Consider the following 26,220-nt stretch of genomic DNA (forward strand, 5'->3'; position numbering starts at 1 on the left):
AATTGATGTCAGGTACTAATGTATAGAACCAGAGGCAATAATGTATAGAACCAGAGGCTATAATGTATAGAACCAGAGGCAATAATGTATAGAACCAGAGGCAATAATGTATAGAACCAGAGGCAATAATGTATAGAACCAGAGGCAATAATGTATAGAACCAGAGGCAATAATGTATAGAACCAGAGGCAATAATGTATAGAACCAGAGGCAATAATGTATAGAACCAGAGGCAATAATGTATAGAACCAGAGGCAATAATGTATAGAACCAGAGACAATAATGTATAGAACCAGAGGCAATAATGTACAGAACCAGAGGCAAAAATGTATAGAACCAGAGGCAATAATGTATAGAACCAGAGGCAATAATGTATAGAACCAGAGACAATAATGTATAGAACCAGAGGCAATAATGTATAGAACCAGAGACAATAATGTATAGAACCAGAGACAATAATGTATAGAACCAGAGACAATAATGTATAGGACCAGAGACAATAATGTATAGAACCAGAGCCAATAATGTACAGAACCAGAGGCAATAATGTATAGAACCAGAGGCAATAATGTATAGAACCAGAGGCTATAATGTATAGAACCAGAGACAATAATGTATAGAACCAGAGACAATAATGTATAGAACCAGAGGCAATAATGTATAGAACCAGAGACAATAATGTATAGAACCAGAGGCAATAATGTATAGAACCAGAGGCAATAACGTATAGAACCAGAGGCTATAATGTATAGAACCAGAGACAATAATGTATAGAACCAGAGACAATAATGTATAGAACCAGAGGCAATAATGTATAGAACCAGAGACAATAATGTATAGAACCAGAGGCAATAATGTATAGAACCAGAGGCAATAATGTATAGAACCAGAGGCAATAATGTATAGAACCAGAGGCAATAATGTATAGAACCAGAGGCAATAATGTACAGAACCAGAGGCAATAATGTATAGAACCAGAGGCAATAATGTATAGAACCAGAGGCAATAATGTATAGAACCAGAGACAATAATGTATAGAACCAGAGGCAATAATGTATAGAACCAGAGGCAATAATGTATAGAACCAGAGACAATAATGTATAGAACCAGAGACAATAATGTATAGAACCAGAGACAATAATGTATAGAACCAGAGGCAATAATGTAGAGAACCAGAGGCAATAATGTATAGAACCAGAGACAATAATGTATAGAACCAGAGGCAATAATGTATAGAACCAGAGACAATAATGTATAGAACCAGAGGCAATAATGTATAGAACCAGAGGCAATAATGTATAGAACCAGAGGCAATAATGTATAGAACCAGAGACAATAATGTATAGAACCAGAGGCAATAATGTACAGAACCAGAGGCAAAAATGTATAGAACCAGAGGCAATAATGTATAGAACCAGAGGCAATAATGTATAGAACCAGAGACAATAATGTATAGAACCAGAGGCAATAATGTATAGAACCAGAGACAATAATGTATAGAACCAGAGACAATAATGTATAGAACCAGAGACAATAATGTATAGGACCAGAGACAATAATGTATAGAACCAGAGCCAATAATGTACAGAACCAGAGGCAATAATGTATAGAACCAGAGGCAATAATGTATAGAACCAGAGGCTATAATGTATAGAACCAGAGACAATAATGTATAGAACCAGAGACAATAATGTATAGAACCAGAGGCAATAATGTATAGAACCAGAGACAATAATGTATAGAACCAGAGGCAATAATGTATATAACCAGAGGCAATAACGTATAGAACCAGAGGCTATAATGTATAGAACCAGAGACAATAATGTATAGAACCAGAGACAATAATGTATAGAACCAGAGGCAATAATGTATAGAACCAGAGACAATAATGTATAGAACCAGAGGCAATAATGTATAGAACCAGAGGCAATAATGTATAGAACCAGAGGCAATAATGTATAGAACCAGAGGCAATAATGTATAGAACCAGAGGCAATAATGTACAGAACCAGAGGCAATAATGTATAGAACCAGAGGCAATAATGTATAGAACCAGAGGCAATAATGTATAGAACCAGAGACAATAATGTATAGAACCAGAGGCAATAATGTATAGAACCAGAGGCAATAATGTATAGAACCAGAGACAATAATGTATAGAACCAGAGACAATAATGTATAGAACCAGAGACAATAATGTATAGAACCAGAGGCAATAATGTAGAGAACCAGAGGCAATAATGTATAGAACCAGAGACAATAATGTATAGAACCAGAGGCAATAATGTATAGAACCAGAGACAATAATGTATAGAACCAGAGGCAATAATGTATAGAACCAGAGGCAATAATGTATAGAACCAGAGGCAATAATGTATAGAACCAGAGACAATAATGTATAGAACCAGAGGCAATAATGTACAGAACCAGAGGCAAAAATGTATAGAACCAGAGGCAATAATGTATAGAACCAGAGGCAATAATGTATAGAACCAGAGACAATAATGTATAGAACCAGAGGCAATAATGTATAGAACCAGAGACAATAATGTATAGAACCAGAGACAATAATGTATAGAACCAGAGACAATAATGTATAGGACCAGAGACAATAATGTATAGAACCAGAGCCAATAATGTACAGAACCAGAGGCAATAATGTATAGAACCAGAGGCAATAATGTATAGAACCAGAGGCTATAATGTATAGAACCAGAGACAATAATGTATAGAACCAGAGACAATAATGTATAGAACCAGAGGCAATAATGTATAGAACCAGAGACAATAATGTATAGAACCAGAGGCAATAATGTATAGAACCAGAGGCAATAACGTATAGAACCAGAGGCTATAATGTATAGAACCAGAGACAATAATGTATAGAACCAGAGACAATAATGTATAGAACCAGAGGCAATAATGTATAGAACCAGAGACAATAATGTATAGAACCAGAGGCAATAATGTATAGAACCAGAGGCAATAATGTATAGAACCAGAGGCAATAATGTATAGAACCATAGGCAATAATGTATAGAACCAGAGGCAATAATGTACAGAACAAGAGGCAATAATGTATAGAACCAGAGGCAATAATGTATAGAACCAGAGGCAATAATGTATAGAACCAGAGACAATAATGTATAGAACCAGAGGCAATAATGTATAGAACCAGAGGCAATAATGTATAGAACCAGAGACAATAATGTATAGAACCAGAGGCAATAATGTATAGAACAAGAGACAATAATGTATAGAACCAGAGGCAATAATGTAGAGAACCAGAGGCAATAATGTATAGAACCAGAGACAATAATGTATAGAACCAGAGGCAATAATGTATAGAACCAGAGACAATAATGTATAGAACCAGAGGCAATAATGTATAGAACCAGAGGCAATAATGTATAGAACCAGAGGCAATAATGTATAGAACCAGAGGCAATAATGTATAGAACCAGAGGCAATAATGTATAGAACCAGAGGCAATAATGTATAGAACCAGAGGCAATAATGTATAGAACCAGAGACAATAATGTATAGAACCAGAGGCAATAATGTATAGAACCAGAGGCAATAATGTATAGAACCAGAGGCAATAATGTATAGAACCAGAGGCAATAATGTATAGAACCAGAGGCAATAATGTATAGAACCAGAGGCAATAATGTATAGAACCAGAGGCAATAATGTATAGAACCAGAGGCAATAATGTATAGAACCAGAGGCAATAATGTATAGAACCAGAGGCAATAATGTATAGAACCCAGAGAGACAATAATGTATAGAACCAGAGGCAATAATGTATAGAACCAGAGGCAATAATGTATAGAACCAGAGGCAATAATGTATAGAACCAGAGGCAATAATGTATAGAACCAGAGGCAATAATGTATAGAACCAGAGGCAATAATGTATAGAAGCAGAGTCAATAATGTATAGAACCAGAGACAATAATGTATAGAACCAGAGGCAATAATGTATAGAACCAGAGGCAATAATGTATAGAACCAGAGGCAATAATGTATAGAACCAGAGGCAATAATGTATAGAACCAGAGACAATAATGTATAGAACCAGAGACAATAATGTATAGAACCAGAGACAATAATGTATAGAACCAGAGACAATAATGTATAGAACCAGAGACAATAATGTATAGAACCAGAGACAATAATGTATAGAACCAGAGACAATAATGTATAGAACCAGAGGCAATAATGTATAGAACCAGAGACAATAATGTATAGAACCAGAGGCAATAATGTATAGAACCAGAGACAATAATGTATAGAACCAGAGGCAATAATGTATAGAACCAGAGACAATAATGTATAGAACCAGAGGCAATAATGTATAGAACCAGAGACAATAATGTATAGAACCAGAGACAATAATGTATAGAACCAGAGACAATAATGTATAGAACCAGACACAATAATGTATAGAACCAGAGACAATAATGTATAGAACCAGAGACAATAATGTATAGAACCAGAGGCAATAATGTATAGAACCAGAGGCAATAATGTATAGAACCAGAGACAATAATGTATAGAACCAGAGGCAATAATGTATAGAACCAGAGACAATAATGTATAGAACCAGAGGCAATAATGTATAGAACCAGAGACAATAATGTATAGAACCAGAGGCAATAATGTATAGAACCAGAGACAATAATGTATAGAACCAGAGGCAATAATGTATAGAACCAGAGACAATAATGTATAGAACCAGAGGCAATAATGTATAGAACCAGAGACAATAATGTATAGAACCAAAGGCAATAATGTATAGAACCAGAGACAATAATGTATAGAACCAGAGGCAATAATATATAGAACCAGAGACAATAATGTATAGAACCAGAGGCAATAATGTACAGAACCAGAGGCAATAATGTATAGAACCAGAGGCAATAATGTATAGAACCAGAGGCAATAATGTATAGAACCAGAGACAATAATGTATAGAACCAGAGGCAATAATGTATAGAACCAGAGACAATAATGTATAGAACCAGAGGCAATAATGTATAGAACCAGAGGCAATAATGTATAGAACCAGAGACAATAATGTATAGAACCAGAGACAATAATGTATAGAACCAGAGGCAATAATGTATAGAACCAGAGACAATAATGTATAGAACCAGAGGCAATAATGTATAGAACCAGAGACAATAATGTATAGAACCAGAGACAATAATGTATAGAACCAGAGACAATAATGTATAGAACCAGAGGCAATAATGTACAGAACCAGAGGCAATAATGTATAGAACCAGAGGCAATAATGTATAGAACCAGAGACAATAATGTATAGAACCAGAGGCAATAATGTATAGAACCAGAGACAATAATGTATAGAACCAGAGGCAATAATGTATAGAACCAGAGACAATAATGTATAGAACCAGAGGCAATAATGTATAGAACCAGAGGCAATAATGTATAGAACCAGAGGCAATAATGTATAGAACCAGAGGCAATAATGTATAGAACCAGAGACAATAATGTATAGAACCAGAGACAATAATGTATAGAACCAGAGGCAATAATGTATAGAACCAGAGACAATAATGTATAGAACCAGAGGCAATAATGTATAGAACCAGAGACAATAATGTATAGAACCAGAGGCAATAATGTATAGAACCAGAGGCAATAATGTATAGAACCAGAGACAATAATGTATAGAACCAGAGGCAATAATGTATAGAACCAGAGACAATAATGTATAGAACCAGAGGCAATAATGTATAGAACCAGAGGCAATAAATAGAACCAGAGGCAATAATGTATAGAACCAGAGACAATAATGTATAGAACCAGAGGCAATAATGTATAGAACCAGAGACAATAATGTATAGAACCAGAGACAATAATGTATAGAACCAGAGGCAATAATGTATAGAACCAGAGGCAATAATGTATAGAACCAGAGGCAATAATGTATAGAACCAGAGACAATAATGTATAGAACCAGAGGCAATAATGTGTAGAACCAGAGGCAATAATGTATAGAACCAGAGGCAATAATGTATAGAACCAGAGGCAATAATGTATAGAACCAGAGGCAATAATGTATAGAACCAGAGGCAATAATGTATAGAACCAGAGACAATAATGTATAGAACCAGAGGAAATAATGTATAGAACCAGAGTCAATAATGTATAGAACCAGAGACAATAATGTATAGAACCAGAGGCAATAATGTATAGAACCAGAGGCAATAATGTATAGAACCAGAGGCAATAATGTATAGAACCAGAGGCAATAATGTATAGAACCAGAGGCAATAATGTATAGAACCAGAGGCAATAATGTATAGAACCAGAGACAATAATGTATAGAACCAGAGGAAATAATGTATAGAACCAGAGGCAATAATGTATAGAACCAGAGGCAATAATGTATAGAACCAGAGACAATAATGTATAGAACCAGAGACAATAATGTATAGAACCAGAGACAATAATGTATAGAACCAGAGACAATAATGTATAGAACCAGAGGCAATAATGTATAGAACCAGAGGCAATAATGTATAGAACCAGAGACAATAATGTATAGAACCAGAGACAATAATGTATAGAACCAGAGGCAATAATGTACAGAACCAGAGGCAATAATGTATAGAACCAGAGGCAATAATGTATAGAACCAGAGACAATAATGTATAGAACCAGAGGCAATAATGTATAGAACCAGAGACAATAATGTATAGAACCAGAGGCAATAATGTATAGAACCAGAGACAATAATGTATAGAACCAGAGACAATAATGTATAGAACCAGAGACAATAATGTATAGAACCAGAGGCAATAATGTACAGAACCAGAGGCAATAATGTATAGAACCAGAGGCAATAATGTATAGAACCAGAGACAATAATGTATAGAACCAGAGACAATAATGTATAGAACCAGAGGCAATAATGTATAGAACCAGATACAATAATGTATAGAACCAGAGGCAATAATGTATAGAACCAGAGACAATAATGTATAGAACCAGAGGCAATAATGTATAGAACCAGAGGCAATAATGTATAGAACCAGAGACAATAATGTATAGAATCAGAGACAATAATGTATAGAACCAGAGGCAATAATGTATAGAACCAGAGACAATAATGTATAGAACCAGAGGCAATAATGTATAGAACCAGAGACAATAATGTATAGAACCAGAGACAATAATGTATAGAACCAGAGACAATAATGTATAGAACCAGAGGCAATAATGTACAGAACCAGAGGCAATAATGTATAGAACCAGAGGCAATAATGTATAGAACCAGAGACAATAATGTATAGAACCAGAGGCAATAATGTATAGAACCAGAGACAATAATGTATAGAACCAGAGGCAATAATGTATAGAACCAGAGACAATAATGTATAGAACCAGAGGCAATAATGTACAGAACCAGAGGCAATAATGTATAGAACCAGAGGCAATAATGTATAGAACCAGAGGCTATAATGTATAGAACCAGAGACAATAATGTATAGAACCAGAGACAATAATGTATAGAACCAGAGGCAATAATGTATAGAACCAGAGACAATAATGTATAGAACCAGAGGCAATAATGTATAGAACCAGAGGCAATAATGTATAGAACCAGAGGCAATAATGTATAGAACCAGAGGCAATAATGTATAGAACCAGAGACAATAATGTATAGAACCAGAGGCAATAATGTATAGAACCAGAGACAATAATGTATAGAACCAGAGGCAATAATGAATAGAACCAGAGGCAATAATGTATAGAACCAGAGACAATAATGTATAGAACCAGAGGCAATAATGTATAGAACCAGAGGCAATAATGTATAGAACCAGAGACAATAATGTATAGAACCAGAGGCAATAATGTATAGAACCAGAGGCAATAATGTATAGAACCAGAGGCAATAATGTATAGAACCAGAGACAATAATGTATAGAACCAGAGGCAATAATGTGTAGAACCAGAGGCAATAATGTATAGAACCAGAGGCAATAATGTATAGAACCAGAGGCAATAATGTATAGAACCAGAGGCAATAATGTATAGAACCAGAGGCAATAATGTATAGAACCAGAGACAATAATGTATAGAACCAGAGGAAATAATGTATAGAACCAGAGTCAATAATGTATAGAACCAGAGACAATAATGTATAGAACCAGAGGCAATAATGTATAGAACCAGAGGCAATAATGTATAGAACCAGAGGCAATAATGTATAGAACCAGAGGCAATAATGTATAGAACCAGAGGCAATAATGTATAGAACCAGAGGCAATAATGTATAGAACCAGAGACAATAATGTATAGAACCAGAGGAAATAATGTATAGAACCAGAGGCAATAATGTATAGAACCAGAGGCAATAATGTATAGAACCAGAGACAATAATGTATAGAACCAGAGACAATAATGTATAGAACCAGAGACAATAATGTATAGAACCAGAGACAATAATGTATAGAACCAGAGGCAATAATGTATAGAACCAGAGGCAATAATGTATAGAACCAGAGACAATAATGTATAGAACCAGAGACAATAATGTGTAGAACCAGAGGCAATAATGTATAGAACCAGAGGCAATAATGTATAGAACCAGAGACAATAATGTATAGAACCAGAGACAATAATGTGTAGAACCAAAGGCAATAATGTATAGAACCAGAGGCAATAATGTATAGAACCAGAGGCAATAATGTATAGAACCAGAGACAATAATGTGTAGAACCAGAGGCAATAATGTATAGAACCAGAGGCAATAATGTATAGAACCAGAGGCAATAATGTATAGAACCAGAGGCAATAATGTATAGAACCAGAGACAATAATGTATAGAACCAGAGGCAATAATGTATAGAACCAGAGGCAATAATGTATAGAACCAGAGACAATAATGTATAGAACCAGAGGCAATAATGTATAGAACCAGAGGCAATAATGTATAGAACCAGAGGCAATAATGTATAGAACCAGAGACAATAATGTATAGAACCAGAGGCAATAATGTATAGAACCAGAGGCAATAATGTATAGAACCAGAGGCAATAATGTATAGAACCAGAGGCAATAATGTATAGAACCAGAGACAATAATGTATAGAACCAGAGGCAATAATGTATAGAACCAGAGGCAATAATGTATAGAACCAGAGGCAATAATGTATAGAACCAGAGGCAATAATGTATAGAACCAGAGGCAATAATGTATAGAACCAGAGACAATAATGTATAGAACCAGAGACAATAATGTATAGAACCAGAGGCAATAATGTATAGAACCAGAGACAATAATGTATAGAACCAGAGGCAATAATGTATAGAACCAGAGGCAATAATGTATAGAACCAGAGACAATAATGTATAGAACCAGAGGCAATAATGTATAGAACCAGAGACAATAATGTATAGAACCAGAGACAATAATGTATAGAACCAGAGGCAATAATGTATAGAACCAGAGGCTATAATGTATAGAACCAGAGACAATAATGTATAGAACCAGAGACAATAATGTATAGAACCAGAGGCAATAATGTATAGAACCAGAGGCAATAATGTATAGAACCAGAGACAATAATGTATAGAACCAGAGACAATAATGTATAGAACCAGAGGCAATAATGTATAGAACCAGAGACAATAATGTATAGAACCAGAGGCAATAATGTATAGAACCAGAGACAATAATGTATAGAACCAGAGACAATAATGTATAGAACCAGAGACAATAATGTATAGAACCAGAGACAATAATGTATAGAACCAGAGGCAATAATGTATAGAACCAGAGACAATAATGTATAGAACCAGAGACAATAATGTATAGAACCAGAGACAATAATGTATAGAACCAGAGACAATAATGTATAGAACCAGAGGCAATATAAATTTTTGTGGAAAGATCTTAAAGTTTCTTGAGAGACTTCACAAATATTTTGTTCCATAATCACACTGTTTTCTTCAGTGATATTTCTTTCGCTTAATCGAGTACATGGCAAGGTACCTACGGTGAGTACATGGCAAGGTACCTACGGTGAGTACATGGCAAGGTACCTACGGTGAGTACATGGCAAGGTACCTACGGTGAGTACATGGCAAGGTACCTACGGTGAGTACATGGCAAGGTACCTACGGTGAGTACATGGCAAGGTACCTACGGTGAGTACATGGCAAGGTACCTACGGTGAGTACATGGCAAGGTACCTACGGTGAGTACATGGCAAGGTACCTACGGTGAGTACATGGCAAGGTACCTACGGTGAGTACATGGCACATGGCAAGGTACCTACGGTGAGTACATGGCAAGGTACCTACGGTGAGTACATGGCAAGGTGGCAACCTACGGTGAGTACATGGCAAGGTACCTACGGTGAGTACATGGCAAGGTACCTACGGTGAGTACATGGCAAGGTACCTACGGTGAGTACATGGCAAGGTACCTACGGTGAGTACATGGCAAGGTACCTACGGTGAGTACATGGCAAGGTACCTACGGTGAGTACATGGCAAGGTACCTACGGTGAGTACATGGCAAGGTACCTACGGTGAGTACATGGCAAGGCCCCTACGGTGAGTGCATGGCAAGGTTCCTACGGTGAGTACATGGCAAGGTACCTACGGTGAGTACATGGCAAGGTACCTACGGTGAGTACATGACAAAGTCCCTACGGTGACTTCATGGCAAGGTTCCTACGGTGAGTAAATGGCAAGGTCCCTACGGCGAGTACATGGCAAGGTACCTACGGTGAATACATGGCAAGGTCCCTACGGTAACTTCATGGCAAGGTACCTACGGTGAGTACATGGCAAGGTCCCTACGGTGACTTCATGGCAAGGTTCCTACGGTGAGTACATGGCAAGGTTCCTATGGTGAGTAAAAGGCAAGGTCCCTACGGTGAGTACATGGCAAGGTATCTACGGTGAGTACATGGCAAGGCCCCTACAATGAGTACATGGCAAGGTCCCTACGGTGAGTACATGGCAAGGTACCTTCGGTGAGTGCATGGCAAGGCCCCTACGGTGAGTACATGGCATGGTCCATACAGTGAGTACATGGCAAGGTCCATACAGTGAATACATGGCAAGGTCCCTACTGTGAGTACAAGGCAAGGTCTCTACGTTGAGTACAAAGCAAGGTTCCTACAGTGAGTACAGGGCAAAGTCTTTATGGTGAGTACAGGGCAAGGTCTCTACGCTGAGTATAAGGCAATATCCCTACGGTGAGTACGGGACAAGGTCTCTACGTTGAGTACAAAGCAAGGTCCTTACGGTGAGTACAGGGCATGGTCCCTACGGTGAGTACAGGGCAAGGTCCATACGGTAAGTACAGGGCAAGGTCCCTACTGTGAGTACAGGGGAAGGTACCTACGATGAGTACAGGGCAAGGTCCCTAAGGTGAGTACAGGGGAAGGTCCCTAAAGTGAGTACAGGGTAAGGTCGCTACGGTGAGCACAGGGCAAGGTCTCTACGGTGAGTACAGGGCAAGGTCCCTACGGTGAGTACAGAGCAAGGTCTCTACATTGAGTACAGGGCAAGGTCCCTACGGTGAGTACAGTGCAATGTCTCTACGGAGAGTACAGGGCAAGGTCCCTATAGTGAGTACAGGGCAAGGTCCCTGCGGTGAGTACAGGGCAAGGTCCCTACGGTGAGTACTGGGTATGGTCCCTACGGTGAGTACAGTGCAAGGTCTCTACGGTGAGTACATGGCAGGGTCTCTACGGTGAGTACAGGGCAAGGTCTCTACGGTGAGTACAGGGCAAGGTCTTTACGGTGAGTACAAGGCAAGGTCTCTACGGTGAGTACAGTGCAAGGTCTCTACGGTGAGTACATGACAAGGTCTCTACGGTGTGTACAGGGTAAGGTCTCTACGGTGAGTACAGGGCATGGTCTCTACGGTGAGTACAAGGCAAGGTCTCTACGGTGAGTACAGTGCAAGGTCTCTACGTTGAGTACAGGGCAAGGTCTCTACGGTGAGCACAAGGCAAAGTCTCTATGGTGAGTACATGGCAAGGTCTCTACGGTGAGTACAGGGCAAGGTCTCTACGGTGAGTACAGTGCCTACGAGTACAACGCAAGAGCCTACAACGAGTAAAAAAAAACTTTGATCATCATTCAGCACTTTCACCATCACTCATACATAATCACTGTCTTTGCAGAGGCGCTCAGATATGACAGTTTAGATGTCCTTCCAAACTGCCAATATCCCAAACCCTTCCTTTAAAGTGCAGCTATTGTACTTCCCATTTCCAGGACTCAAGTCAAACCGGTCGTATCTCACCGAGGCAAGGTATCCCTGAAAGTTAAACAAAAGTTTCTCTTTTTAACTTTAGTGATGTATACAGAAGAGGTTACTAGCCCCTTGCTCCCGGCGTTTTAGTCGCCTCTTACGACACGTATGGCTTACGGAGGAAGAATTCTGTTCCACTTTCCCATTGAGATCAGCGGAAATAAATAAGAATACGAACTAGTAAGAAAATAGAAGAAAACCCATAGGGGTGTGTGTATATATGTGCTTGTACATCATGTGCAGTGTGACCTAAGTGTAAATAGAAGTAGCAAGAAGTACCTGAATTCAATCTTGCATGTTTATGAGACAGGTAAAAAAGCACTAGCAATCCTACCATCATATAAAACAAATACATGTTTCCGTTTCACACTCTCTTGGCAGGACGGTAGTACCTCCCTGGGGGGTTGCTGTCTACCAAACTACTTGCTGGTCTTCAAGACACCCCTTCAAAGTGGGTGCCTTTATACCTTTGACAGGTTCTTGATTAAAGGAATGGGAGCTATTCTTCTCGTTGATCTACTGAATAGGTGGAGTTCCTTAGGGCACTAACACCCATTATCAGACCATACCCCAGAACCACAGAGGGATACCAATATTCCTTCTAGGGACTCTTCGGGATTTCACGAGAGACTGAAAGCCCCTTTTTCAGAGAGCTCCTTTTCCCCAGGATCTCATAGGGTGCTAGAATCCCTTTTTCAGAGGCCACAGAACCTCACGGGTTAGTAGCACCCCGTCCAGAGACCTCAGGAACACTAACACCTCGTCCAAAACTCACAGTTTCTCACGGGGATTCCAGCACCCTGTCTACAGCCCACAGAACCTCATTGGACTGTCTCCTCTCCCTTTTCCCCTCTCAATCCCCCTCCCTTCCTCCTTTCAGATACTCCTCGTCTCCTAGGAACAAGAGATCAATAATATCCCGGAGCTAAACTTGAGAGGAATTCTTTCTGCCGTGAGGCAGGTCCGAGAAAATGAACAAACTTGGAAAGGTGCAAAGACGTGAGGGAGGAAGAGTTTACGAACTCCTTGACGTGGGCTGGGGAATTCTTCAAGGAAATTTAAACCGGCGTTGGAGGGACATCAAGAGAAATTAATGGTCAGGGAGGCCCTTAGAGTTCCTTATTTCTTAAGGCAGATAATTAGAAACCATCTTTCATGGGGAGGAGGATGGGATGTGAGCCTCCGAGTCCCTTATCGTTGGAGACGTAGCAAGAAAAAATATCATTAAGAGAAGCATCTCATGGCATATTGTTGGAGGGACTTTAGTAAAGCCCATCCTTCAGGGACTCTAATAAAAACAAATTTTTATCGTCAAATCGCGTTCCTTATCACTGAAGGGACCTGAATAAAAGCCAGTGGTCAGGGACCCCTTCGAGTACTTTATTGTTGAAAAACTGTGTTCAGGGGTTCCCTGTGAGTCCTTCATCGCTGGAGGCCCTACATAAAAAAAAAAACATCGAATCCCTAATTTGTCTGAGGGATTTCAAGAAAAAACAATGAAAGGAAAAAAAGTTTCAAGAGTATTGGTTGTCCTCTTTTCTGCTCTTGATCATTTGAAATAACTGGTAATGGAGTAAAGAGGAAAAGGAGAGAACGGAAGGATGGCGGATGAAGAAAGAGGAAGAGAAAGGAGTGGAAGAGAGAGAGAGAGAGAGAGAGAGAGAGAGAGAGAGAGAGAGAGAGAGAGAGAGAGAGAGAGAGAGAGAGAGAGAGAGCAGAACTTTCAACATAGGAGGGATGTGGGTGGTCTTACTGTTATGTACAAGGCCAATATTGTCAAAATACCACACTTGGATCCACTTCGAGGACAGCGTGAAACAAGCTTTTATGCCACAAGACGGGCAGAAAGCAGCAACTTCACTCTGGCTGTTCCCTTCTCCAGAACATCACTCCATCTGAGATCATACATACCCAGGATGACTCGAGTATGGAACACATTCGTACAGCATAATGATGTCAACGAGATAAAGTCAGTTGATCAAATGAAAATGCTGGCCCACAGATGGCTCCAACTTCATCCTGTTCCCTACTTGTATGTCTCATAACAATAAAAATGCTTTCAAATGAGCTGATGTAGGTAACAGCTCTTAGCTTGCCAATAAAGTTAGGAATCCTTAACCTGTAAATAGCTGTGTGTAAAAAAAAAAAAAAAAAAAAAAAAAAAAAAAAAAAAAAAAGAGAGAGAGACCAACACAAAGAAAATAGTCGATATATTTTGTATAAGTAATTTACTTTCCATTATGAAGGAATGTCAGTAAAACTCAATTCATGACAAGTGATGTATGACACATAACGTCGTCGTGATTCACCTACATACTATCTGTGCTGACGGGGAGGTGGTGTGAGGGAGGGAACGAGATGGATAGATAGATAGATAGGTAGATAGATAGATAGATAGATAGATAGATAGACAAATAGATAGATAGATAGATAGATAGATAGACAAATAGATAGATAGATAGATAGATAGATAGATAGAGAGAGAGAGAGAGAGAGAGAGAGAGAGAGAGAGAGAGAGAGAGTGAGAGAGAGAGAGAGAGAGAGAGAGAGAGAGAGAGAGAGAGAGAGAGAGAGAGAGAGAGAGAGAGAGAGAGAGAGAGAGAGAGAGAGAGAGAGAGGCTGAGAGAGAGAGAGAGAGAGAGAGAGTGAGAGAGAGAGAGAGAGAGAGAGAGAGAGAGAGAGAGAGAGAGAGAGAGAGAGAGAGAGAGAGAGAGAGAGAGATAGAGAGAGATAGAGAGAGAGAGAGAGAGAGAGAGAGAGAGAATACTATGCACCAACTCTAAAATCCTAGTGATGCTATCACTCTCCATCATGTGTGAGGAGCCGCATCTGATGATAAATTATGTTGACTCTCATACATCATCACTGACTGTTATTAGCACCACCTCACTGATTGAAAAAAAAAAAAAAAACCGTGACCGTGCTGTGTGTGTGTGTATGTGTGTGTGTGTGTTTGGCAGGAACGAGAAAAATGAAGGTCTGTGTATTTCAACCCTCAAATGTAAACTTCATCCGCATATAAAGAGTGACAAGAGAACATGTTTATATAGGAAAAACGAATAAGAATCCAAAGTGAGGCACCAAGACGCATTAAGCTGTCAAGTCTTGAATGCATTGGTTTAGCAATAAAACATTTTAGGAGAGACAGTTGATAATACATGTAATATTATCGATGCTCGAATCCAAACAGGGCTTTCAGCAAGCCACTTTTCACCCTATTTGGTGCGAAACATTGTGTGAAAAAAAAATCGGGTCATCCATTTATTACACTTCCGCCGTATGATTCTCAACACAGGTGCCGTGACCACCCTGGATCAAACACATGAATGATTCATTGGAGAGTTTGTGTTACGTATGAGCTGAAAGTTCAGAGTGCTGGAAATCTTGTTCACAATGATTTATGTTTAAATTTGGTTTGAATCATGTAAATAATAAGGTACACACACACACACACACACACACACACACACACACACACACACACACATATACACACACATGACTGCTAAGTTACACCAGTCGGTAGAAAAAAATATATGGCCAGCCCAAGAGCCATAGCACAATATTCAAAAACCAAACTAGATGATCGCACTCAATTACAAAGGCACCAAAGGTTCCGATGCTAACTGAGAAAAGCATCATGGAGGAGAAATAAGCTTGGATTTTGTGTTCTAAGTTATTAGACTGAAAACCGAGTTATATGTGAAACAAGGCTGAAACTGAACTTAATCAGGGCTGAAACAGAATTAAAACAGGGCTGAAACAGAAGTGAAACAGGGCTGAAACAGAACTAAAGCAGGACTGAAACAGAACTGAAACAGGGCTGAAACAGCTTTGAAACAAGGCTGAAATATAGCTGAAACAGGGCAGAAACAGGATTGAAACAGGGCAGAAACAGAGTTGAAACAGGGCTAAAACAGGACTGAAACAGGATTGAAACAGGATTTCCAAAGAAGAAGAAGCCAAAAACAGACGAAAATAAACCAAAATAAGAGGAAGGTGCCGGAAGTACCAAAGAAATATAGTTATCAGATATAAAGAGTATCGTAAGTATCGTAAATAAAAGGGTAACCAGAAATCTAACACAATCCACAGTTTAACACCATCGACACGAGTGGAGCGTAACACTAATGAGGCAACGTTAGTGAAGTCAGTTGACCAAATGAAATCGGTGATCCACAGATGGCTCCAACTTCATCCTGTTCCCTATTTGTAAGTTTCATAACAATAAAAAGGCTTTCAGATGAGTTGAGGTTAGGTAATAGCTCTTGACTTGTAAATAAAGTTTATAATATTTGTCAGGAAACAGGACAAGTGTTTCCTGAAGCGTGGCTTCGTCATGTGATGACCCACAGCTGGGGTTTTTGGTCATCTGACCGAGACCTTCCGCTGGCTTACCGGTCCATCCCTTTAAAAATTATGGTTACGGTTATAACCATTTTGTCTTAATAAAGTTAGGAACTCTTACCTAACTCTGAAAAACCTTTGAGTAAATAAAAAATGATATTAATTAGTAGAGAGAATATAACGAGTTAAATAATAAAAGGAGACATAACGCCATTAATAAATCTGAAACTAATTTTTAAAAAAAATTATCATCAGAAATATAAAATCACGATAGAAAATTATGTTTTTATGTCGTATAAAAAAAAGGTTAATAATTATAACCATAATTTTTAAAGGGGTGGACGGGTAAGCCAGTGGAAGGTCTCAATCACATGACCAAACAGCTCCAACTGCGGGTCATCATATAACTACGACCCGCCTCAGGAAACACTTGTCCTGTTTCCTGACAAACATTACCAACCAACGCGACACAAAAACACTAGAAACTTGCAATGTAGTAATTGTACGGTAAATGGCTTTTGTGGAGGCAGTGAGCGTCCGTCAGCCCTCACACCTCACTTATCTATGTCTTGGTTTCAACACTTTCTTTGCTAGCTGCGAGCATTCCATTGTAACAGATATATCACTTGATCAATACCCAAGTCTAACCACTATGAACAGTGGCAATACCTGATCAAACATTCAAGCGGAAATACTTTCCTTGTAGCCTGATCCACGTGATAACTTTTCTGCTCATATTGCAGATTGATACAATTCATATGAACGTTCCTAAGTCTGGACCTTAACAGTGACACTGTTAAGTAATATGTGAATTATTTAGAACCCCCTGGACAGCCACTCACTCCCCCTGCTCTTCGAACTACTTAAATAATCAAACAAAAAGGAATGATTCCAAATTTCTTATGTTGAAATGTACCACTAGGAGAATAAGCCTGATCTTCAGAAACATCTCACCTCTGAAACGCTAAATATCTTCCACACTGGTCTCGTTGGTGCCAGGGAACGCACAGCAGAATTTTGGTACACAAACTGGGTAACGTTTGTTAACGGTCTTCTACGTTATCTACACAGAGCAAATTAGCTTGTCAATACTTGGGCTGCTACAGCTAGCTGGATGTTTTACTGGTTCGTTTTATTCTCAGCAAGGAAGACGATTGCAATATTCAGTTCACTGAATTTGAATTCGAGACTACACTAATGGTAAATTACCTTCCTTTGGTATGCTTGATATCGCAACACACACACACTGCTCTGTCAACTATTATGAATTCCTTCATTTAGACTATACAGCGGGAGTTATGCAAGCTGGGAATTCATGGACCAATAGTCTATCATACCTATTCCAGAACCACATAAAAAAATGAATTTCGTCCAATATTTTTTACTAGCTGCATGTGTAGAAGTTTCGGGAGGCTGGTCTACAATCATCTCATGCATAGCACCAAAATATTTCTGTCCTCCCCCAGCATAGGAGTGTGTTTCTTTATCGCCCCGCATGCTGACAGCTGCTACACTACGTTCCTCGACTTCACAGCTACATTTATATAGCTAATATATATGTAATCATTAGTAAACTTCTCGGAATGGATGAAAGTAGATGGCTTCTCTTTTTTATGAAAGGCTACTTGCTTGACAGAAAGTCGTCTGCGGTGATCCAGGGGTATCTGTAGAAGAGCAACTAATAACTTGGAATTACGAACACCACAGTGAGGTGTCCTCAGTTCATCCTTTTTCAGTATTTTTATACATGCTTTCCTAAATGCGCAACATTGCGGGAGGAAGTATTGACACACTCTGAATCATTACGCTGGAATGAGAAAAAAACCATGAATTCAGAGACAACTAACAAATATTTATGAAATCTCAAAGAATTTTATCCACAGTGGCCAGTAACCAAACATTCCGGGAAATATTCTGACTTTTCCTGCTGTTAAATATTTTTTCCCAACTTAAATGTGTCCAAATTAAACTACATCAAGCAAAAGTGTTTATTATTATAAATAACTCAGACTCATATAAGTTGCTTTGTGATATTCTTTGTGACTGAACTTATGTCTGTGTAAATAATTCATTACGACCTTTACCAGATCATAAACTTTTAAATAATTAATTACCACTTTAACTTAACCTTCTAAAATATTGGGTCCCAGCCCATGGACCCATTAAGTGCCTCTGTAATCTTTGGACCACAGCCCACAGGATGGGAGTAGTCTCTATAAGAAAGGCTCAATGCTGAGAATATTTTATCTACGAGTAGGTACAGCGTTATCGAGTACGTGCACTTGACAGACCCCACGAGTGGGCGAAACGCTGTACAAATATAGATTTAATTGCGTTACCTCTTTAGCCCCTTTAAATAAGAATCCATTTAATAAAATAAAGGCACAACAATTGAAGTAAAGCCCCCAAAAAGAGAGCCCTTAACAACTCAATATTTCGGATTTTCCCAGCCTACACACCGGCAAGAAATTTATATATGCCAGAAGGTTGGTCCATTGTGATATACTGAAGCACACGAGTCCAGAGACCGAACTGGACTCTGAGATACCGAATCATGGAGACTGGTCAGAGTGATGGTAAACCATGATGGAGGGACTGAGGTGATCATGGAGATGCAGTAGAGAGATGAAGTGAGGTATGGCGGAGGAAGACACCTTCATCCATCACATAGGTGGAAGATGGATGGTCACAAGCCCAGGCACCAGCATTCAACTACCAGCCTTCTAGTTTTCCCCACCTGGGTCCTTCATGCATCTTTCTTCCCCCTCCAGGGTCCTTGAGAGTGAGAGAGAAAGAGAGAGTGAGAGGGAGAGAGAGAGAGAGAGAGAGAGAGAGAGAGAGAGAGAGAGAGAGAGAGAGAGAGAGAGAGAGAGAGAGAGAGAGAGAGAGAGATCTATTAAAGGTGTTACAGAGACCTTCAGAGTGATCGCCTCGCCCGCTAATGACTCTTCACGCTCGAGTTAATGAAGGTAATTAAGGCTACACGATGCGATTTTAATGACGCCATTTTTACACTATACTGTTTGCGCTGTATCCTGGCGTGGGTGGTAGGAGGGAGGGAGGGAAGGAGGGAGGGAGGGAGGGAGGGAGGGAGGGAGGGAGGGGAGGGAGGGAGGGAGGGAGGGAGGGAGGGAGGGAGGGAGGGAGGGAGTTAGTGGGTGAGGGCAGTCATTTTTTTTTTTTTTGATAAATCGTGCGCAACTCCAGCTAAATAAATGGTCTTTAAATTTTTTCAAGAATTGTGTATTTGTCCGCATGAAATACATCTAATAATGCACAATATATATATATATATATATATATATATATATATATATATATATATATATATATATATATAAATATATATATTATATATATATATATATATATATATATATATATCCTTCCTGTCACTCCCTCCTTCTCACCCCTTTTCCTCCCTGACTCCTTCCTTTCAACCCTTCCTGTGACTCCTCACCCTTCACTCCTCCCCTCTATCATTCCCCTCATTCCTTCCCCTTTACTCCTCATCATTCCTTTCCTGAACTCCTTCCCCTTACTCCTTCTCCTCCTCCTTCACTCCATCCCTCCATCAAACCACTCCCTCTTTGCCCTCATTCACTCTTAGCTCTGTCCCCCGCCTCCCACTCGGCTGTTGCCTCTACTCTATCCCTCTCACATCTCTATCTCTTTTTACTCTCACCCCTCTCTGTCACTTCACCTTCACCGCTCTCCCTCACCCCTCTCCCTCGCCCCTCTCCCTCACCCCTCTCCTTCAACATCTGGGCACAGATAGTATTTATGTAAGGTAATTACCAGGGGACTCTTCCAGAGGTGCTCCCACACTGCCACCAACGACACCATCTCTGCAACACCCCTTTGTATGTACCCCTTAACTCACCACTCCCTCCACCCAACACTCCCCCTAACCACCTTTCTGTTCACCCCTCCCCATTAATCCCAACCCCACCTCCCAACCCCACCTCCCAACCCCACCTCCCAACCCCACCTCCCAACCCCACCTCCCAACCCCACCTCCCGGCTTATCAAGAAAAAAAAAACATGTCTATATTAGCTCTTAAAGGGAATTCTCGGGGCAAATATACTGAGAGAATAGTCACTGCTTTTATTCTGACCTTTCACTCTCTTCATTCATCACTCTCAGTCCTTCATTCTACACTCTCAGTCCTTCATTCTACACTCTCAGTCCTTCATTCTACACTCTCAGTCCTTCATTCTACACTCTCAGTCCTTCATTCTACACTCTCAGTCCTTCATTCATCACTCTCAGTCCTTCATTCTACACTCTCAGTCCTTCATTCTACACTCTCAGTCCTTCATTCATCACTCTCAGTCCTTCATTCTACACTCTCAGTCCTTCATTCATCACTCTCAGTCCTTCATTCATCACTCTCAGTCCTTCATTCATCACTCTCAGTCCTTCATTCTACACTCTCAGTTCCTTCATTCTAAACTCTCACCCCTTCACTCTACACTCTCACCCCTTCACTCTACACTCTCACCCCTTCACTCTACACTCTCACCCCTTCACTCTACACTCTCACCCCTTCACTCTACACTCTCACCCCTTCACTCTACACTCTCACCCCTTCATTTTACACTCTCAGCCCTTCATTCTAAACTCTCACCCCTTCACTCTACACTCTCACCCCTTCACTCTACACTCTCACCCCTTCACTCTACACTCTCACCCCTTCATTCTACACTCTCACCCACTCTCAGTCCTTTTTACACTCTCAGTCCTTCATTCTACACTCTCAGAACTTCACACTATAGTCCTTCATTCAACTCTCAGTCCTTCATTCTACAGTCCTTCTCACCCCTTCATTCTACATTCTACTCTCAGTCCTTCATTCATCACTCTCAGTCCTTCATTCTACACTCTCAGTCCTTCATTCATCACTCTCAGTCCTTCATTCTACACTCTCAGTCCTTCATTCTACACTCTCAGTCCTTCATTCTACACTCTCAGTCCTTTATTCTTCACTTTCAGTCATTCATTCTACACTCTCAGTTACTTCATTCTACACTCTCACCCCTTCATTCTACACTCTCAGTCCCTTCATTCTACACTCTCACCCCTTCATTCTACACTCTCAGTCCTTCATTCTACACTCTCAGTCCTTCATTCTACACTCTCACCCCTTCATTCTACACTCTCACCCCTTCATTCTACACTCTCACCCCTTCATTCTACACTCTCACCCCTTCATTCTACACTCTCACCCCTTCATTCTACACTCTCACCCCTTCATTCTACACTCTCACCCCTTCATTCTACACTCTCACCCCTTCATTCTACACTCTCACCCCTTCATTCTACACTCTCAGTCCCTTCATTCTACACTCTCACCCCTTCATTCTACACACTCAGTCCCTTCATTCTACACTCTCACATCTCACCTTTGACAGTATTTAAAACTTCATTCTCATGTTTCAGCTTCATATCGGTCCAGACAATGGAGCTGAACTCTTCTCCAGGCTGAGGGACTGACCACCTCAAACTATTTCTCCACTGTTGATTGACTGATTATATTATCTTTACCTCGTCACTGCTCCTGCTGTCTACAATACATTCTCTTCCAAATTTGACTGATGAAACCTACTGCGTAAGCGAAACGTTTCAACAATAAAGATATTTAACTGTTGGTTAAGGTAAGGTTAGGTTAGGTTAGGTTAGGTTAGGTTAGGCTAGGCTAGGTTAGGTTAGGTTAGGTTACGTTAGGTTAGGTTAGGTTAGGTTAGGCTAGGTTAGGTTAGGTTAGGTTAGGTTAGGTTAGGCTAGGTTAGGTTAGGTTAGGTTAGGTTAGGTTAGGTTAGGTTACGTTAGGTTAGGTTAGGTTAGGTTAAGTTAGGTTAGGTTAGGTTAGGCTAGGCTAGGTTAGGTTAGGTTAGGTTAGGTTAAGTTAGGTTAGGTTAGGTTAGGCTAGGCTAGGTTAGGTTAGGTTAGGTTAGGTTAGGTTAGGTTAGGTTAGGTTAGGTTAGGTTAGGTTAGGTTAGGTTAGGTTAAGTTAGGTTAGGTTAGGTTAGGCTAGGCTAGGTTAGGTTAGGTTAGGTTAGGTTAGGTTAGGTTAGGTTAGGTTAGGTTAGGTTAGGTTAGGTTAGGTTAGGTTAGGTTAGGTTAGGTTAGGTTAGGTTAGGTTAGGTTAGGTTAGGTTAGGTTAGGTTAGGTTAGGTTAGGTTAGGTTGGGTTAGGTTAGGTTAGGTTAGGTTAGGTTAGGTTAGGTTAGGTTGGGTTAGGTTAGGTTAGGTTAGGTTAGGTTAGGTTAGGTTAGGTTAGGTTGGGTTAGGTTAGGTTAGGTTAGGTTAGGTTAGGTTAGGTTAGGTTGGGTTAGGTTAGGTTAGGTTAGGTTAGTTTAAGTTAGGTTAGGTTAGGTTGGGTTAGGTTAGGTTAGGTTAGGTTAGGTTAGGTTAGGTTAGGTTAGGTTAGGTTAGGTTCGGTTAGGTTAGGTTAGGTTAGGTTAGGTTAGGTTAGGTTAGCTTAGGTTAGGTTAGGTTAGGTTAGGTTAGGTTAGGTTAGGTTAGGTTGGGTTAGGTTAGGTTAGGTTAGGTTAGGTTAGGTTAGGTTAGGTTAGGTTAGGTTAGGTTAGGTTAGGTTAGGTTAGGTTAGGTTAGGGAAGGTTAGGTTAGGTTAGGTTAGGTTAGGTTAGGTTAGGTTAGGTTAGGTTAGGTTAGGTTGGGTTGGGTTAGGTTAGGTTAGGTTAGGTTAGGTTAGGTTAGGTTAGGTTGGGTTAGGTTAGGTTAGGTTAGGTTAGGTTAGGTTAGGTTAGGTTAGGTTAGGTTGGGTTAGGTTAGGTTAGGTTAGGTTAGGTTAGGTTAGGTTAGGTTAGGTTAGGTTTGGTTAGGTTAGGTTACGTTAGGTTAGGTTAGGTTAGGTTAGGTTAGGTTAGGTTAGGTTAGGTTAGGTTAGGTTAGGTTAGGTTAGGTTAGGTTAGGTTAGGTTAGGTTAGGTTAGGTTAGGTTAGGTTATGTTTGGTTAGGTTAGGTTAGGTTAGGTTAGGTTAGGTTAGGTTAGGTTAGGTTAGGTTAGGTTAGGTTAGGTTAGGTTAGGTTTGGTTAGGTTAGGTTAGGTTAGGTTAGGTTTTGTTAGGGTTAGGTTAGGTTAGGTTAGGTTAAGTTAGTATAGGTTAGGTTAAGTTAAGTTAGGTTAGGTTAGGTTAGGTTAGGTTAAGTTAGGTTAGGTTAGGTTAAGTTAGGTTAGGTTAGGTTAGTTTAGGTTAAGTTAGGTTAAGCTATGTTAGGTTAGGTTAGGTTAGGTTAGGTTAGGTTAGGTTTGGTTTAGTTAGGGTAAGAGTTAGGTTAGATTAGGTTAGTTTAGGTTTGGTTACGTTAGGTTAGGTTAGGTTAGGTGAGGTTAAGTTAGGTTAAGTTATTCTAGGTTAGGTTAGGTTACGTTGGGTTAGGTTAGGGTAAGGTTAGGTTATATTAGGTTGGGTTTGGTTAGGTTATGTTGGGTTAGGTTAGGTTAGGTTAGGTTAGGTTTGGTTAGGCTAGGGTTAGGTTAGGTTAGGTTAGGGTTAGGTGAGGTTACCTTAGGTTAGGTTAGGTTAGGTTAGGTTAGGTTAGGTTAGGTTTGGTTAGGTTAGGTTACGGTTAGGTTAGGTTAGGTTAGGCTAGGTTAGGGTTAGGCTAGGTTAGGTTAGGTTAGGTTAGGTTAGGTTAGGTTAGGTTAAGGTTAGGCTAGGTTAGGTTAGGTTAGCTTAGGTTAGGTTAGGTTAGGTTAGGTTTGGTTAGGCTAGGATAAGGTTGGGTTAGGGTAAGGTTGGGTTAGATTAGGTTAGGTTAGGTTAGGTTAAGGTTAGGTTAGGTTAGGTTAGGTTAGGATAAGGTTAGGTTAGGTTTGGTTAGGTTTGGTTAGGTTAGGTTTGGTTAGGTTAAGTTAGAGATAGATTAAGTTAGGTAAGGCTAGGTTATGTTACATTAGGTTAGGTTAGGTTAGGGTTAGGTTATGTAAGGTTAGGTTTAGTTAGGTTATTAAAGGTTAGGTTAAGTTAGGTTAGGTTAGGTTAGGGCTAGGTTAGGTTAGGTTAGATTAAGTTAGGTTAGGTTTGGCTAGGTTAGGATGGGATAAGGTTAGGTTAGATTTGGTTAGGGAAGGTTAGGTTAGGTTTTGTTAGGTTAAGTTAGGGATAGATTAAGTTAGGTTAGGCTAGGTTATGTTACATTAGGTTAGGTTAGGTTAGGGTTAGGTTAAGTAAGGTTATGTTTAGTTAGGTTATTATAGGTTAGGTAAAGTTAGGTTAGGTTAGGTTAGGGCTAGGTTAGGTTAGGATAGGTTATGTTAGGCGAGGTTAAGTTAGGTTAAGTTAGGCTAGGTTAGGTTAGGTTACGTTGGGTTAGGTTAGGGTAAGGTTAGGTTAGGTTAGGTTGGGTTAGGTTAGGTTGGGTTAGGTTAGGGTAGGTTAGGTTAGGTTAGGTTTGGTTAGGCTAGGGTTAGGTTAGGTTAGGTTAGGTTAGGGTTAGGTGAGGTTAGGTTAGGTTAGGTTAGGTTAGGTTAGGTTAGGTCAGGTTTGGTTAGTTAAGGTTAGGATAGGTTAGGTTAGGTTAGGTTAGGCTAGTGTTAGGTTAGGTTAGGTTAAGGTTAGGTTAGGTTAGGTTAGGTTATTTCAGGTTTGGTTAGTTAAGGTTAGGATAAGTTAGGTTAGGTTAGGTTAGGCTAGTGTTAGGTTAGGTTAGGTTAAGGTTAGGTTAGGTTAGGTTAGGTTAGGTTAGGTTAGGTTAGGTTAGGTTAGGTTAGGTTATGCTAGGTTAGGTTAGGATAAGGTTGGGTTAGGATAAGGGTGGGTTAGATTAGGTTAGGTTAGGTTAGGTTAGGTTAAGGTTAGGTTAGGTTAGGTTAGGTTAGGTTAGGTTAGGTTAATTTAGGTTCGGTTAGGTTAGGTTAGGTTAGGTTAGGTTAGGTTAGGATAAGGTTAGGTTAGATTAGGTTAGGTTAGGTTAGGTTAGGTTAGGTTAGGTTAGGTGAGGGTTAGATTAGGTTAGGTTAGGTTAGGGTTAGGTTAGTTTAGGTTAGATTAAGTTAGGTTAGGTTTGGCTAGTTTAGGTTAGGATAAGGTTAGGTTAGATTTGGTTAGGGTAGGTTAGGTTAGGTTTGGTTAGGTTAAGTTAGGGATAGATTAAGTTAGGTTAGGCTAGGTTATGTTACATTTGGCTAGGCTAGGTTAGGGTTAGGTTAAGTAATGTTAGGTTTAGTTAGGTTATTATAGGTTAGGTTAAGTTAGGTTAGGTTAGGTTAGGTTAGGGCTAGGTTAGGTTAGGTTAGGTTAGGTTAGGATAAGGTTAGGTTAGATTAGGTTACGTTAGGTTAGGTTAAGTTAAGGTTAAGTTAGGGGAGGTTAGGTTAGGTTAGGTTAGGTTAATTTTGATTAGGTTAGGGTTAGGTTAGGTTAGGTTAGGTTAGGGTTAGGTTAGGCTAGGTTAGGTTAGGTTAGGTTAGGTTAGGTTAGGTTAGGTTAGGTTAGGTTAGGTTAGGTTAAATTAAGTTAAGTTAACCTAGGTTTGGTTAGGTTAGGGTTAGGTTAGGTTAGGTTAGGTTAGGTTTGGTTAGGTT

The sequence above is a fragment of the Cherax quadricarinatus genome, chromosome 19 (assembly GCF_038502225.1).
Source record: "Cherax quadricarinatus isolate ZL_2023a chromosome 19, ASM3850222v1, whole genome shotgun sequence".
NCBI classification, from domain to species: Eukaryota; Metazoa; Arthropoda; class Malacostraca; order Decapoda; family Parastacidae; genus Cherax; species Cherax quadricarinatus.